Consider the following 15,019-nt stretch of genomic DNA (forward strand, 5'->3'; position numbering starts at 1 on the left):
GTATTGGGTTTATTAGAAAGATTACAGAACTGCAAAGGGAAGGAACCTTGAATTACTGCTTGAAAAGAAGATGGCCCGCAGATCAGGAACACCCGTTGCAGACTTGACATGAAAGAGAAGCAAACAACTTCTGGGTTAAGCCACCAAAACGTGGGGCTGTATTGGCTTCAACCGCTAGCATTATCTTAATTCATAAGTAAAATTACTTTGGGAAATAGAAAAGTTCTAGTTCTCACTAAGGTTCCCAAGTGTGGCATTAAGGTAAGTTATGAACATCGAGGCAGGAAAACTGTGCTCATGAGAAAGCTGTAGGAGTTCACAAAGAGCACGTTTCCTACTCTGATAATTTACTAGATGGGTAGAGAAAGAAAACCCAGCAGTTCTGGTCTTTCTGGACTGCCCAGATCATTTCACAAAGCTTTGATATTCTTCTATTTTAGAGAAAAAAATATTCACATGATAAAAATGAAATTAAGACAGTTACTTACAGGTTGAATTAATTGATTCAAAGATACTGGTTAATAGATAGAGATCAGCCTAGAGCAAGTTTTCTAGTGGTAGCAGGGCTTGGTTCTGTATCATGACGTTGTAACCATTTTTGTTAGTTTTAGTTTTAGATAAAAAGATAGAGGTTTGTTTATTAAATTTGCTCACATTAAATAATGACCTGCATCGAACAAATACAATAAGATAAATAGAAATTCTGATGCTTAGGTGTGCACACACTCACACACACACACACACACACACAGAGTGAGTAAAGGATGGGGGCGCCATGGATTAAAACCACTTAATACTCTGAATTTACTTGTCAGTAAAACCTCAGAGTCAATAGTGTGACATTATCACCTCAAAGTCTAGTGCCACCCGAAGCTGCATTAACAAAATAATAACAACAATTGATAAGCAGATATCGGGGATTGACACCCCTTTATGCCAGGCACTGTAGTAGGCACTTTATGTGAGGCTACATATTAAACCATGTTTCCCAAAAGGAAAGTAACTTGCCAAAGCTGCACTCCTAGAAAGCAGCAGTCTCTGAAATCAGATTGAGCAGAGTCTCTTCCCTTCTGTACTGGTTAAGTCACGTGGAATTATTTCTATTCTAGACACCCTATTTTAAGAGTAGGAAAGTAAAGCTTCTTAACGGGAAAAGGACCAGGATAATTTGAAGACTTAATCCCATGGAAAGATTTAAAATGCTAGGTGACAGAGGCCCTGGAGAAGAGAAGACTCAGATAACTTGGCCTCTGACTTCCAATATTCAACAGATTGCCAAGAAAAAGGATTAGAATGATCCTGTGCTGCCTCCCTGTCTCTCATACAGGATTTATTGGTGCAATAAAGAAAAGCTATGAAGTGATAGATAGATTTCAGCTCAATATCAGGAAGAGCTCTCTAACAGAGTTGTCCAAAGACAGACTTGGCTGCATCAGAGAGACTGGATACTTCCAACCTCATCTTGAAGCACTTGGCAGGGATTTTCCCGGGCAATTGACCTCGGGTCATTTTAAAAGGTTCCTTCCAGGTTTGAGAGCCTTTTGATTTTCATGCTCACTGTGTTGTACTTGGGCAGTTCAGGAAATCTGCAAACCAGCTGGCAGTCACCTGCATCATTTGTGTGGTGATTTGGCATTGCCAAGAGATAGCGCAGGAGGAAAATAAAATCATCCTCCTAGAGATCAGAGTTTATGTTGATAGAATGAATGAAATAAACTATGAACCAAACATTTATGAGCAATGTGTATGAGCCAGGCACAGTACCTGAACATCCTCCATCTCCTGTCACTTTCCTCCCACAAAGTACCGGACTGAAGTTACTTCCTTTGAGAAATAATCATTCTAGTCAAGGAGAAAATGCTGTTTTTGTTTTCTGTTTCTCTTCAAGAGGTTTGATTGGAAAAAAAAATCTCAACACTTCATTTTCATGCCTTATGATGATTGCTGTTGATAACAATAATGGATTCTTTCCAACTTCCAGAGAAGAGCGGCAAGAGAATTAACATGGGGAGGAATGCTGAGAACGCATTTTCTTTTTAAAGTAGGGTCAGGATTTAGGTAGGGAGGGTAGGGGCAGAACAACCAGAAACAGAGAGATTCCTGTTTTCAAGAGGAGCTTGAATGGGGGGCACAGAATGAACTTCTGAGAGTGCGTGGCAGTCTTTATACACACAGACAAATCCACATTTAATAACCACCAAGAGCACTCAGCCTCGGACAGAGCATGCACAGTGTGAAAAGGCGTACTGGTGGTTTTCAACCCTTTGTCCGAAGGGTCAATATGGTTGAATGGGGTCTCTAAAGCACCTCTGGAAAACCCCAGGGATTTTTGAACACTGTTTGAAAAAGCACTATGATGAGTAAGTCCAAGGGAATATAAGGCAAATAGAGGGCAATCCCTAGGCTTGTTTATTTCTAAACAGAGTTCTCTCTCAGGCTTTCCTAGTACAGCCTCGACTAAGCTGAAAGACAGCCTATTGGTTGTCTGTTCTTTTTTGTTTAATTAATTTTAATTTTAAGTTCTGGGGTACATGTGCAGGATGTGCAGGTTTGTCACATAGGTAAATGTGTGCCATGGTGGTTTGCTATGCCTATCACCTAGGTATTAAGCCCAGCATGTATTAGCTATTTTTCCTAATGCTCTCCCTCCCCCCACCCCACCCCACAACAGGCCTTGGTATGTGTTGTTCGCCTTCCTGTGTCCATGCGTTCTCATGGTTCAGCTCCCACTTACAAATGAGAATGTGTGGTGTTTGGTCTTGTATTCCTGAGTTAGTTTGCTGAGGATAATGGCTTCCCCCTCCATCTGTGTCCCTGCAAGGGACATGATCTCATTGCTTTTTATGGCTGCATAGAATTCCATTGTGTACAATTCCATTGTGTATAATTCCATTGCGTACAATTCCAAATATGTACCACATTTTCTTTATCCAGTCTATCACTGATGGGCATTTGGATTGATTTCATGTCTTTACTATACCTGTTCTTTATTCTCTGTTTTCAGAGACAGCACCCTGGTCCTTGTCTTCATTACTACCAAAACCCCCTTGCCCTTTTCCCTACCTCTGGTGTCTGTCACTTCCAATGCACGCTGAATATAGAAAACAGAGTGTTTTTTTCCCTAAAGTATCTGTATAATGTCATGCTCTTGCTCAAGAATCTACCGAAGCACCCTATTACCACCATTTTTATTCAGGCTTCCCCACTTCCACACCCTTGTTCTCATGCAATCTCTGTTGCAACCCACCTGTCCTCTCTCACTCTGGCCTTCAGGCCTCACCAGGCTTGGTACACTCTCTGTAGACTCCACCCCACTTCTTCTTTCCCTGATCACTCCTGCTGCTCATCCCTGTTTCTTTGGACTTTCCTTCGGACAGACCAGGAACAACCCCTCAACCCCACCACCATGTGCACTCTCATAGCTCTCTATAATTTTCTATCCAAGGCTATCTCATTATATTGCTTTTAAGCTTGCTTTATTACTGGTATCTCCTACTAAACTAAACAGCAAAAAAGAAATTTCTGTACTTTATTTACTCTTGTACCTCCAGATCCTGGCAGCATATTTGTTGAGTAAGTGATTAACTTCAATATAAATATTTGTTGAACAAGTAAATGAATGAATGAGTGAGTGGCTGTTGATAGAACGATAACTCTTTAGTGCCCTTTTACAGGTGTATTTTTCTTTGTGACACTCTTTCAGGTGGTCTTTCACTATGATCCCCACAGTTTTGGAGTACCAAGTGAATGTTCCTTTTCTCTATTCATAAATGGGACAGCATGGCAGGAGTCCTGAGTCTCTGGAAATGAGGCAGTCTGAGTGTGGAGGAGGCTGTTGGACATCTTCGGGAAAAAGAGAAGGGATTCAGGACACAATCTTCCTGTAGCTGGTGGTGGTGGTGGGACAAACCCTGGAGAAGCTGGAAAAATGGCTTTTGTGTTCCTTCTGGTTTCTAAATAGATATATCCAGGTGGTAGCAGCCATGGTGCCTTATCTTGTTACCCAGAACCTCCGCAGTTTGCCATTGAAGAAATCAAGGTGTAAAGCAGCATAAAGACTGGCTCAAAAATGGTGGCAGTGCAGGCTTAGAGCCTCGTTCTTGCAGCAATACTTTCTGCCACCCATTCTCTTCTGCCCACTGCTCTCTGAAAGCCCTCTTTCCTATTTGCTAACTCAGTTATGCATGTAGTGCTTCCTCCACAGTGCTCACCACCACTGGCCTGTGGTGCTGTGAAGTTAAGAGGTCAAGACCAGGGCACTTCCTTCTGGCTAGCATTTCCTGCCGAGCAGAGCTGTTCCTGTGTGCATAGTGGGTGGGTGGGGCAAGGACTGGGACAAGCAGCAGCAGGGGAAATTGCAAGAAATCCAACCCCACTTATGCTTTTCTCTCCTAGGGCTTCACTTTTTTCCTTTGAAATTCCCAACAGAAAATGTTGTGTTGGAAGGGTGCAGGTGTGCAAGTACACATATGTGTACATAACAACATCAGAGAGTCATGATAGGCATATGGTAAAGGATGAAAGGCCTACACCTACTTAAATCACCTTCATTCCCTCCTTCTCATGATTCATTTATGGAGCAGGAGGCTGCTGAAGTCTTCAAATACCAGGCTCTCTGAGCTTGGAGTCAAGGGGCAACATTTCTGCAGAGGCTCCTATAGGTATCCATTTCCCTAGTGCTTTATTTCCAAGACTCTGATTTATAGAAGGATAAATCAGTTTCTTTTGTTTATCACATGATAAGAAATGCAGGTTCATCTGCAGGATTCTCTATGAGTTATTCCTCTCTCTACAGATGTAGTAAGTTCTGAGCTGAGCTCCTTATCACCAAAGATGAGTGCTGTTCCTGACCACGGATATTGGTATTGAAGATGTCTCAAAGGATCCAGCTCTTGAATTGGAACATCCATGAATCAGGACGAACAATGAATAGCCAGTTAAATGGCAATGACCTTAAACAAGTCCTCAACACACATGAGCAACTGACTTATTTTTCCTTATATTTTTTATCCATTCATTCATTCATCAATTTTTCTCTTATGGATCAAGAAGCTCATAAACTAGGGAGAGAGACAATGAAAAATTTGACCATTATTTCAAATTGTATATGTAAGATACCTGTATTGCAAGCAACAGAAAATCTGGCTCAATCAGGCCCAAATCAGGAAGGAAATAGATTGATTCACATGACTGAAAACTCTCAAGGAAGGCTTGCCTCAGACAAGCTCACTCCTGGCAGCCCAGCCATTGGATTTCTTTTCCATTTCTCCACCTGCCTTCTGGGATATTGGCTGCATTCTAAGGCTGGCCTGGCTCAGAGTCCCAAAATGGCCATAAGCAACTCTCAGAGCAACATGCTTCCTTTTTCAGATCCCATAAGAAAGAGTGTGTCTTTGCGCCAGCACTCCTGGAAGATGTCCTGAGACTCAGAGTGGTTCATTTGGGGTGGGGCTGGTGGCTAAGCTGAACTAATCAATCACATGACCAGAAGATGGTCACAGGCTCCACCCTGGAGGCTAGGTGTGAGAGTCAATGGCACAGGAATACCTAAATGGAAATAGAGCTGTGGGACAGGACAAAACAAGATAGCAAGAATTGCTGCTATCAGGGAAAGGGTTTGCACAGGGGTATTAATGTGATCGCCTGTTGGGTTCTTCTTGCTGTCTGCACAGATAAACCCAATTTACTGAGACAGCAATATTGCAGTAAAGAAAGAATTTAGTTAATGCAAGACTGGCGAAGCAGAAAGACAGGAGTTTACTATTACTCAAATCAGCCTCTCTGAGATCTCAGAGGCTAGAGTTTTTAATACATGGATGTGTGGGTAGGGAAGGGGTGCTGGTTGGGGATGAAATCATAAGGGTGTGAAAAATGGCCCTTGTGTGACTGAATCTGCCTCTAGGTTGGGGCCATAGGTTGAGTAAGTCATGAGTCACGTGTCCAGGTGGGGTCAGTCAGTTGCCAGAATGCAAAAGTCTAAAAAACATCTCAAAGACCAATATTAGGTTCTACAATAGTGATGTTATCTATAGCAATAATTGGGAAAGTCACAAATCTTATAGCTTCATGCTCCTGAGCATAAGGGATTATAAAAACTATGCCTACATTTTAGCAGAATTCAGGTCCCTTCCATAATCTTAATCTCATGGTCTTTCATTAGTTTTACAAAGACAGCTTCTGTCCCTGAGCAAGAAGGATGTTAGTTTTAGGAAGGGACTATTACCATCCTTGCTTCAAAGTTAAACTAGAAACTAAATTCTTCCCATGGGTAGCTTGGCCTATGCCCAGGAATGAGCAAGGACAGCCAGCCTGGGAGGCTAGAAGCAAGATGGAGTCAGTCATGCTAGACATCTCTTGTAGTCAAAATTTTTCAATCATATGACACTTAGAAGCATAAGAGAGGGGTTCCCTTCAGCCTGAGTAGGCTCAGGTTTTCTGAGCCAAGAATGAACCACGATAATGGAGGAAGTTTGAACTGATCAACTATGAGAATATACTCCTATTGTACTTGAGGTGGAAGCTGCCCTAGGTTAGAAAATGATGACAGTGTGAAATTTGTCTAAAGAAAAGGACTCTGAGAACAGACTTTATGCCGGGACTCAAGAGGCTATGTGTGTTTGGGAGTCCACACCCATCTCTCAAATTCTCAGCAAAGAGGATGAAAATATTTGAATATGTCCTAAGAGAGTTGTACCAGATTCCGGTTCCAAGGCTTGTGTAATGCTAAACTGTATTACGCAAGGCAAGCCTAGGCTTGATTCCAACCAATCTGGGTTTGAGTCTTAGCTGGGCCACTCATTGTGGCCTTGGGAAAGTCATTCAACCTCCCTACTTGACCTCTTTGTGTTTAAGATTTGGATAACAGCACTTCCTTTGTAGTGATTGTGAAAAGCAGAAATAATACCTCATAGTATGTGGTGTGAAACAGACATTAAGCAACTATGCCTATTGCTATTTAAACATTTCTGGCCTGGGTGCTAAAGAAGGGATGCTGTAGGAGCATGTAAGACTGTAAAAATATGCCTGCCAGGCAGCCCAAAAGGCAGCTTTTGGATGGTCCAGAGGAGAGCATAAGAAAGTGTTATGGCGCCTTCTAGTTTGGGTTGGAATTGGAGTTGTATGGAGCCCAGAAGAAACAGTTTGCACTGGGGCCACCTCACCCCAAACTGGGGAGAAGGAGAGGGAGGCATCACAGTTGGTGGGCATGACAGAGACAGAGAGGGGTCAGTGCCAACAGCTGCAGCAGCAGGGGCTACATCTTGTGGCTTTGAAGCATAACCATAGCAGCTTGGAGGTGTCAGTGTCCTCAGTGGGGGTGGGTCCATCATGCCCCAACACAAACATCACTGCAGGGAGCTGTAGAAGAGGGAAGCTGAGTGCAGGGTCATATGGTAGCTGACAGGGCCATATGGTGAGCACACATGTGCCATCCCCTGGGGGTTCCCAGGAGCAGCTGGGGGGAGTCTGTAGCGTTGATGAGGGGCAGGGCCAGGCAATCCTGCTTGTTACTCTAACTTTGCCTCTGAGTAGTGTAGCCAAGGAAACTCAGGCTACACAAATCCATCACATCCTCCAGGACACTACACCATTGCTTCAAAGCCAGAAGTTCATCTATTGTGCTTTTAAGAGACCATTACTTAATGTTATTATCCCTTTGCCTATTGCCAGAGATAATTGGGAGTGTTTCATGTACACTATAAAACTTCCCATAACAACAAATTCTATTACAAGGTTTAAAAACTACGTAAAACAAACTCTCTTGATTACTTTCTCTTAATATGCTAGGAATGTTTGTCTCTCATATTGCACTAGCGCACTCCCTTCCTTTATTTCTTTTTTTTTTTTTTAATGAGCTAAACAATTTATCAAGTTTCTTTTTGCCTTGGCCACCAGGATGGTCATAGTTAAGTGTGGTGCTCAGTTAGTTTAACTTACTTCAGCATAGGCAGATTTTATGTTAAAACTACCTCCCACGCCTCTTGTCATCAACACGGCTCTTGTTTGGGGTGTTTTGATTATCATTGTGGTTTTTGTCATTATTTTGATATGTTTTCCCAGTAAGCCACCTACAATATTTGTTGGAATTAGCTTGTGGACGGCCCAGAATTTATTTCATAAATGCACTAACTGCTGAGAGAATCTGTAAAAATTAATCTTTCTCAGGACAGAAAACTCTTTTAAACCTCATATCATTTTTCTCCTAGGCACTAGGAGTTGAGAATAATGCTGCCTTTTTCTCAACATATTTTCATATGAGGCAATTCTTTGTTCTGTAAAATAGATTTATTTTCTTTATCAGGCAGAAATGTGGGCAAAAGAAAATGATCTCATTGCATATGATTCCTGACACAATACCCTGGGCTCCAGACTGCAGTTAAAATTCGGTTTCACAAATGACTTAGGAAACGTTTTTGGTTCTGAACACCTGCTCAAAGAAATCTTGTTTGGAAGCATTTGCTGTTACCTCCTCAGTGGCAACACAGACATGCTCTCGTCCTGATCCTTACATTACTCTTGAATATGGAAGGACTACTGTTCAGGTTCTTGGCCCAGCTTTTCTAAAAAGAAAAGAAAAAATAGTATGAAATGATAACATTTACTTACTGAAGTCAATAAATTTCTAAGGATTTATAAGAATAAGCACAAATCCAAATTGGCTGGGCACAGTGGTTCACACCTGTAATCTCAGCACTTTGGGAGGATGAGGCAGGAGGGTCACCTGAGGTCAGGAGTTTGAGACCAGCCTGACCAACACAGTGAAACTCCATCGCTACCAAAAATACAAAAATTAGCCAGGTGTGGTGGCGGGCGCCTATAATCTCAGCTACTTGGGAGGCTGAGGCAGGAGACTTACTTGAATTCAGGAGGCAGAGATTGCAGTGAGCCCAGATCATGCCATTGCACTCCAGCCTGGGTGACAAGAGTGAAACTCCATCTCAAAAAAATAAAAAAGAACAGGCACAAATCAGTGTACAAGTGCAAAGAGCTTTTGCTGTGAACACACCCATGACCATGATCAAACAAACAAAAAGTTACCAGCACCCCAGTAGCTGCCCTCTTGCCCTGACCCCAATCCCTACATCCTCCCAAAAGGTAAGCATAATCCTGCTTTCTGACACCATTATCACTTGCCTGTTTTTAATCTATGTAAAAATAACCAGTATTTGTTTTTCTATGTACTTTTCATGAGTTTCAGCCTCATTGCTGCATGTACCAATTATTCATTCAATTTTATTGCTCTGTATTAGTATTTAATTATATAAATACACCTCAAGTCTTGTATCCACTCTACTCTTGGTTGCTACTTTCATTTTCCCAGTTTTTTTCTCTTACATGTAATGCTACAATGAGTATTCTTGTATATTTGTTTTAGTGAATATACACATGCATATCCTTTGTGGATATACCTATTTGTTCTGGGCCATAGGTTTTGTATATGATCAGCTTTCGTAGATACTAGAAAACGATTTTCCAAAGTGGCTATACCGATTTTTATACTTAGTAGCAGAGTATGAGAGTTCCAGTTGCTCCACATCCTCATCAACACGTGTTACTGTCAATCTTTGTAATGTCAGTCATCCTGGTGATACCCAGTGAAGTTAGATGCCTTATCTTATGTTTATTGGCCATTTGGATATGCTTCTTTTATGAAATGCTTGTTCAAGTCTTTTGTTCATTCTTTTACTTTATAGCAATGTCACGAAGATATTCTCCTATGTTTTCTTTAGAAGCTTTGTTTATTTTACATTTAGGTTCATAGTCCAAATACAATTATGTACAAGGTACAGGTTAAGATTTATTTGTTCTGCATAAGAATACAATTGACCTCAGATTTAGGAATTCTCTTTTAACAAAAGAAAAAAAAAAAAGAATACAATTGACCTAGCATGATTTATTACAAAGATTATCCTTTTGCCATTACTCTGCAGTGTTACTTTTGTCATAAAATAAATTGTTCATATATGTGTGGGTCTGTTTATGGACTCCTTAATATGACCCATTGTTCTAGTTGTCTTCCTTTATCAATTAATATAATTTTGAGTTGGGAACATTGGTCTGTGTAAGACCTGATGCTCAGGAATGCCTGACTGCAGGTAAGAAAAAGGCTTGTAAAATGCTTGAGAAAGTAAGATTGACGAACGCAGAAAGTCTAATAAAATATTACAACCAGAAAGAATAGTAGAGATCATTTAATCTAATTCCTTTATTTTAAAAATGAGAAAGCATGTCTACCCAGATGTGCTATATCTCTCTACCTGTTATTCTCCTGGAGATGGGCCTCCAAGGTTCACATCAATGGGCTCTCTTATTTTCTGATTTCTGGTTGGTTCAGCTTATAGGGAGCATTGATTTGAGGATGCAGAAGAGTGAGAGGTCAGATACTTATTTTCTTAGCTACATCCCTGCAGGCTGTTAGTTCTTTCCATAGAAAGTTATGGCGCCTGATGGGAGGCCCTCTCCAAGAACATGCTTCTTCCAGATACCAATAAACACCTCCTTTCTTTTGCCCCAGGCCTGGAATGGTAACACTACCTCACTGTTACTGGTCCCAGGGTACCACACTGGGATTCTGATGACACACGACTAAAGGCATCTATATTCCAAACAGAAGGCTGGGATACAGAACCCAAAGAAGAGTCAAAGGGAGCATTCCATCCATCTCTTAGCAAAGGTTTCTAGAATCTGCCACATGACACTTCTGCTCAAACTTCATTGACTATAACATAATCACTTGGCCACACCTAGCTATAAAGCTAAGAAACGCTCTAGTTAGCTAAGTGTCAAGGTGAAAGTCTTATACACTAAAAAAATCACTAGGGGAAAGCAAGCAGTCTCTGTCACCCATGCCATTTAATTAAGTCTAGCCATTAAACACATATTCAGTGCCACTCCAGGCCATCATGATTCTGAGGTTCAGAAATGAATAACACACAATCTTGGTCCAGTCTAATGCAGGAAAGAGATTCCTACCTCCAGAAAATGACTGTGCCATACCTATGCTTGGCATTTGGGATTCAAGAGGGCACAAGACAGTGTCCCTGTCTTCAGACAGATGACCATGAAGATATGCCTGTTAGAACTCTTAGTAAATACAAGTTACCTAGGGAGACACAGACAGGAATAGAAGAAGAGAACTGTTCTCTGAAGGAAGACTGAGTTTACCACAGGGACAAAGAGAAGACAGACCTTCCAGGCTCAGAAGCAGCAAGAGAAAGACACAAGGAATGAAAGCAAAGGATCTTGGAACATAACTTGCATAAATGGGAGTGGGTAAGGATGAGGCTGGACAAGTCCACAGTGGCCAAGGAAGGTAGGACTCTTGTGTGCCAAGCACAGGCATTTGACAAATGCCTCTACCTGCCCATCCCCCAGTCTCTTCTGCAGTACTTGCCTGTGGAGGATCTCCACTAAGTTGCCAATGAACAGTATTGTCATATGTAGAAACACATCAAGCTCAGGCCCAATTTGCATTCCCCAGGAAATTTACCAGCAATAGGACTCTCGTGTGCCAAGCGCAGGCATTTGACAAATGCCCCCACCCACCCATCCCCTAGTCTTTTCTTCAGTATTTGTCCTTGGAGATTTCCACTAAGTCACCAATGAACAATCATGTCATATCTAGAAATACATCAAGCTCAGGCCCAATTTGCATCTTTCAGGAACTTTACCAGTGATACAAATCTTGGAATTTCAGCCCCTTTCTTGGCTTGAATGACCTGATGGAATTCTGGAATAACTTACCTGGCCAGACTCATTCTCAGCTTTGGGGAAAAAGCAAGCAGGTGAGGGGAGAGGTGCAAGGGGACTCTTATGCCCACCCATTTAAATATGGCTCCAAATGGTTTATTTTCCAATAAAAACAAACATTTTAAATGAAAATAATTTTTTTCTTACCACAGATATATTCTGGAAAAGAAGTGGAAGAGGAAGAAGAATGACTGTAAAGGAAGAAGCATTGCTGTTTTCATGAGGACCTGCTATGTGCCAGACATTAGTCTGGGTGCTGTGGCTACCTTGATGAGCAAGACAGTCCCTGCTGTCTCTAGGAGTTCATATTCGAATGGAAGAAAACTATTTAAAATTGTACTTCTTATCTCACATTTTTTCAGGTGCTAATAAACACTATGAAGAGTGTAAAATAATACAGTAAAGAGTGACTGAAGACTCTTTAGTTGGGGTATGAAGAAGTTCTAAGAAGTGACAATTGAGTTATCACCTTGTATTAGTTTCCTATTGCTGCCATAGTAAATTACCAGAAATGTAATGACTTAATCCCACGAATTTATTAGCTCATAGTTTTGGAAGTCACATGTCTAACACATGTCTCATTCAGCTAAAAGCAGGTTGTCAACAGGGCTGTATTCTCTCTGAGGGTCTAGGAAGAAACTATTTCCCTACCTTTTCCTGCTTTAAGAGGATGTCAGCATTCCTTCCGGTGGTTCTCTTTCTCCAACTTCAAAACCAGCAAAGTACCAACCTCAGACCTTTCTCTGCTTCTGGTATTCACTTGCCTGTCTCCTTACCCTTAAAAGGACCTTTGTGGATACATTGGACCTACCTAGATAATCCTCCCATTTCTATATCCTTAACTTAATCACATCTGTAAAGTTCCAAGGATTAGGACGTCATCAGGGGTTGGGGCTAGGAGGGCATGGGGGTGGAAGAGAGTTGTTATTCTACCTATCACAGATTTAATGACTAAAACAAAGGCAGCTGGGTGAAGATCTAGGAGAAACCATTCCAAGCAGAAGGAAATGTAATTTGCAGACCCCAGGGTGGGAATGAACACAGAAATATGAAAGCAAGGCCACACCTCTGGAATCTAGTTTTCTCTGTTATAGTCTAGAAAGGAGGTTTGTTCTGTGGGTCTGTCACGTCTCAGAGATCAGGGAGAAGCATAGCAAAGCCCCCTAGCTCCGATAACACGGATGGCAGGTATTTGCTTATCACAGACTTGCTTGTAGCCTATCTCTGACGCTTTGCGAAATTTTTCAAAATCTTACATTCTATTAAGACATAACAAATCGAGTGCTACTTGGAAGTTTTCATTGGAAATACCCACCTTTTGATTTGATGTCGGAACTCATTACTACTGATATTTTCAAATACACAACCATTGATTCTCTGCTAGCACATCAGATCTCCAGCTGAAGGAAGGTAGACTGAAGAATAAAATGACATCTCAAAGAAGCTTTAAAATATCTAGAAAACAGATGTTTCTTTTCCACATGGAGATGTGCTTCTTTTAAAAAGTGAAAGTATACAGTTTGAATAGTAAGGTAAAATAATTCAAACTTTATTCTACAAATCTCATAGATGTTTTCAATATTCTGCATCAGCAGGACGATGGAACAAGCAGGACGATCAGCAGGACGATAGAGAACTTCTCCAGGGTTTACTTTGTGTTGCTGGTTCTCACACCAACTGAGCTAATCAAGCTTGTCCAACCTGTGCATAAGTTGCTGCCCTGCGTGAAATCAATTGGATACCCTGTCCAATTGGTTTTTTAACTTCCCTGGGACAAAATGGAAGAATAAGAATTGTTTTGGGCCACACACAGGATACACTAATACTAACAATAGCTGATGATCTGGGGAAAAAAAAAAAAAAAAAACTAAAGAAAAATCTTACAATGTTTTAAGAAAATTTGTGTTTGGCTGCATTCAAAGCCACCCTGGATCACATGTGGCCTGTGGGCTACAGGTAGGACAAACTTGATTGTGTGTTGAAATCCTAGCTCCCAGCACCTCAGAATGGGACCTTACTTGAGAACAGTGTCATTGAAAACATAGTTAGCTCAGTTAATTATTCTTTCTTTCAAATCAAAAATAATCTTTAGCTGTGGAATTTCCCAGTTTTAGTAAACCTCAGTATCTACTAAAATGCTATGGTATTCATCCTGACAATAACCACCACCATAGCAGAAGTCCCACATGAGCTGTTATGATGATGTCAGAGATAAGAGATACTGTGGGGACCCCCAGAAGTCTCAGCCGCACCCCAGCAAAGTGCTCTGAGCTCCTGACAGCACAGTGTATGGTATCAAAGGAGCTCAGACAGCACAAGAGGATGTTCACATACAAAGACGTCAAGTCATCACTGGTGGATGAGCAAGTGAGGGGTGCTGGGGTCCACTCCCGCCGCACAAACCCAGCCCTCCTTGCATGCTATTCTTTACAATGTGGCAACTCTCTTTTTTTTCTTTACTTGCTCAGTTTAATATTCTTGATATCACTGACATAAAACCTTTTGGAATATTATATGTAAACGACACCATCGTCCCCAATTTATCCTACCCTAAAGCAACAATTATTAACTGTTTCCTTTGGGTCTTTTCAGAATTGGCTTTCTACACAACATAACATAGTATAGTATTGTATCAGGTCACAATACATCTTATCGTATCTGTTTTCCCCTGTGAATGGTGTCACACTGCATGCATTGTTGTGCAACTTGCATTTTTTTCACTCTGCTCAGTATGCTGGGCGACATTTCGTGGCAGCAAGTCAGCATTTTGAAAGTGCCCCATGCAGAAATGCAGACTTCATGCTTTCTCTGTGGTTCACTTTTGTGGCTAAAGAAGAAAGTTACTGAAATGTGTCCAGACTGAGGCTTTTAAGAGAAAGGAATCTATTGTGTATGTAACTGACTTCATCCCAGTGTATGATTTTGATGTGGCAGTTAAGATATTATTTTCCTTATCACATCATCTGAGATAATTAAAGGACTTTGAAATGTCGCCTACATTCCTCAGAAGACTGGTGAACAGAACTCTTGAAAAGCTTTCAAACTTCTCGTCTCAGTACATATCCATTTTAACACCCCAAGTCAAGTAATTTTTCTAAGATAATAAGTTACAAAATGAGCTACAGTGTGAATCCATTACCATAAATTATGAAACAAGAGGTCATGGCGCTTGTGAACTTAGAAGAAACTTTAAAAAACAAAATGAATATTTCTTCATAAATCTTATAATGTGATGATCCATGTTGCTTTTAGAAGGACATGAAAACAGTGT

The 15,019-nt window shown here is 41.1% G+C and overlaps 1 long non-coding RNA gene across 1 annotated transcript; it reads right to left on the minus strand.

Annotated features, from left to right (window-relative positions):
• Positions 1-7,825: 7,825 nt before the first annotated feature.
• On the minus strand, positions 7,826-11,822 carry LOC144581606 (uncharacterized). Its single transcript, XR_013532645.1, has 2 exons — positions 8,855-11,822; positions 7,826-8,558 (listed from the first exon to the last, which is right to left on the minus strand). It is a non-coding gene; the product is annotated as an uncharacterized LOC144581606 (long non-coding RNA).
• Positions 11,823-15,019: the final 3,197 nt, after the last annotated feature.

Source organism: Callithrix jacchus, chromosome 2 (genome assembly GCF_049354715.1).
Source record: "Callithrix jacchus isolate 240 chromosome 2, calJac240_pri, whole genome shotgun sequence".
Lineage (NCBI taxonomy): Eukaryota > Metazoa > Chordata > Mammalia > Primates > Cebidae > Callithrix > Callithrix jacchus.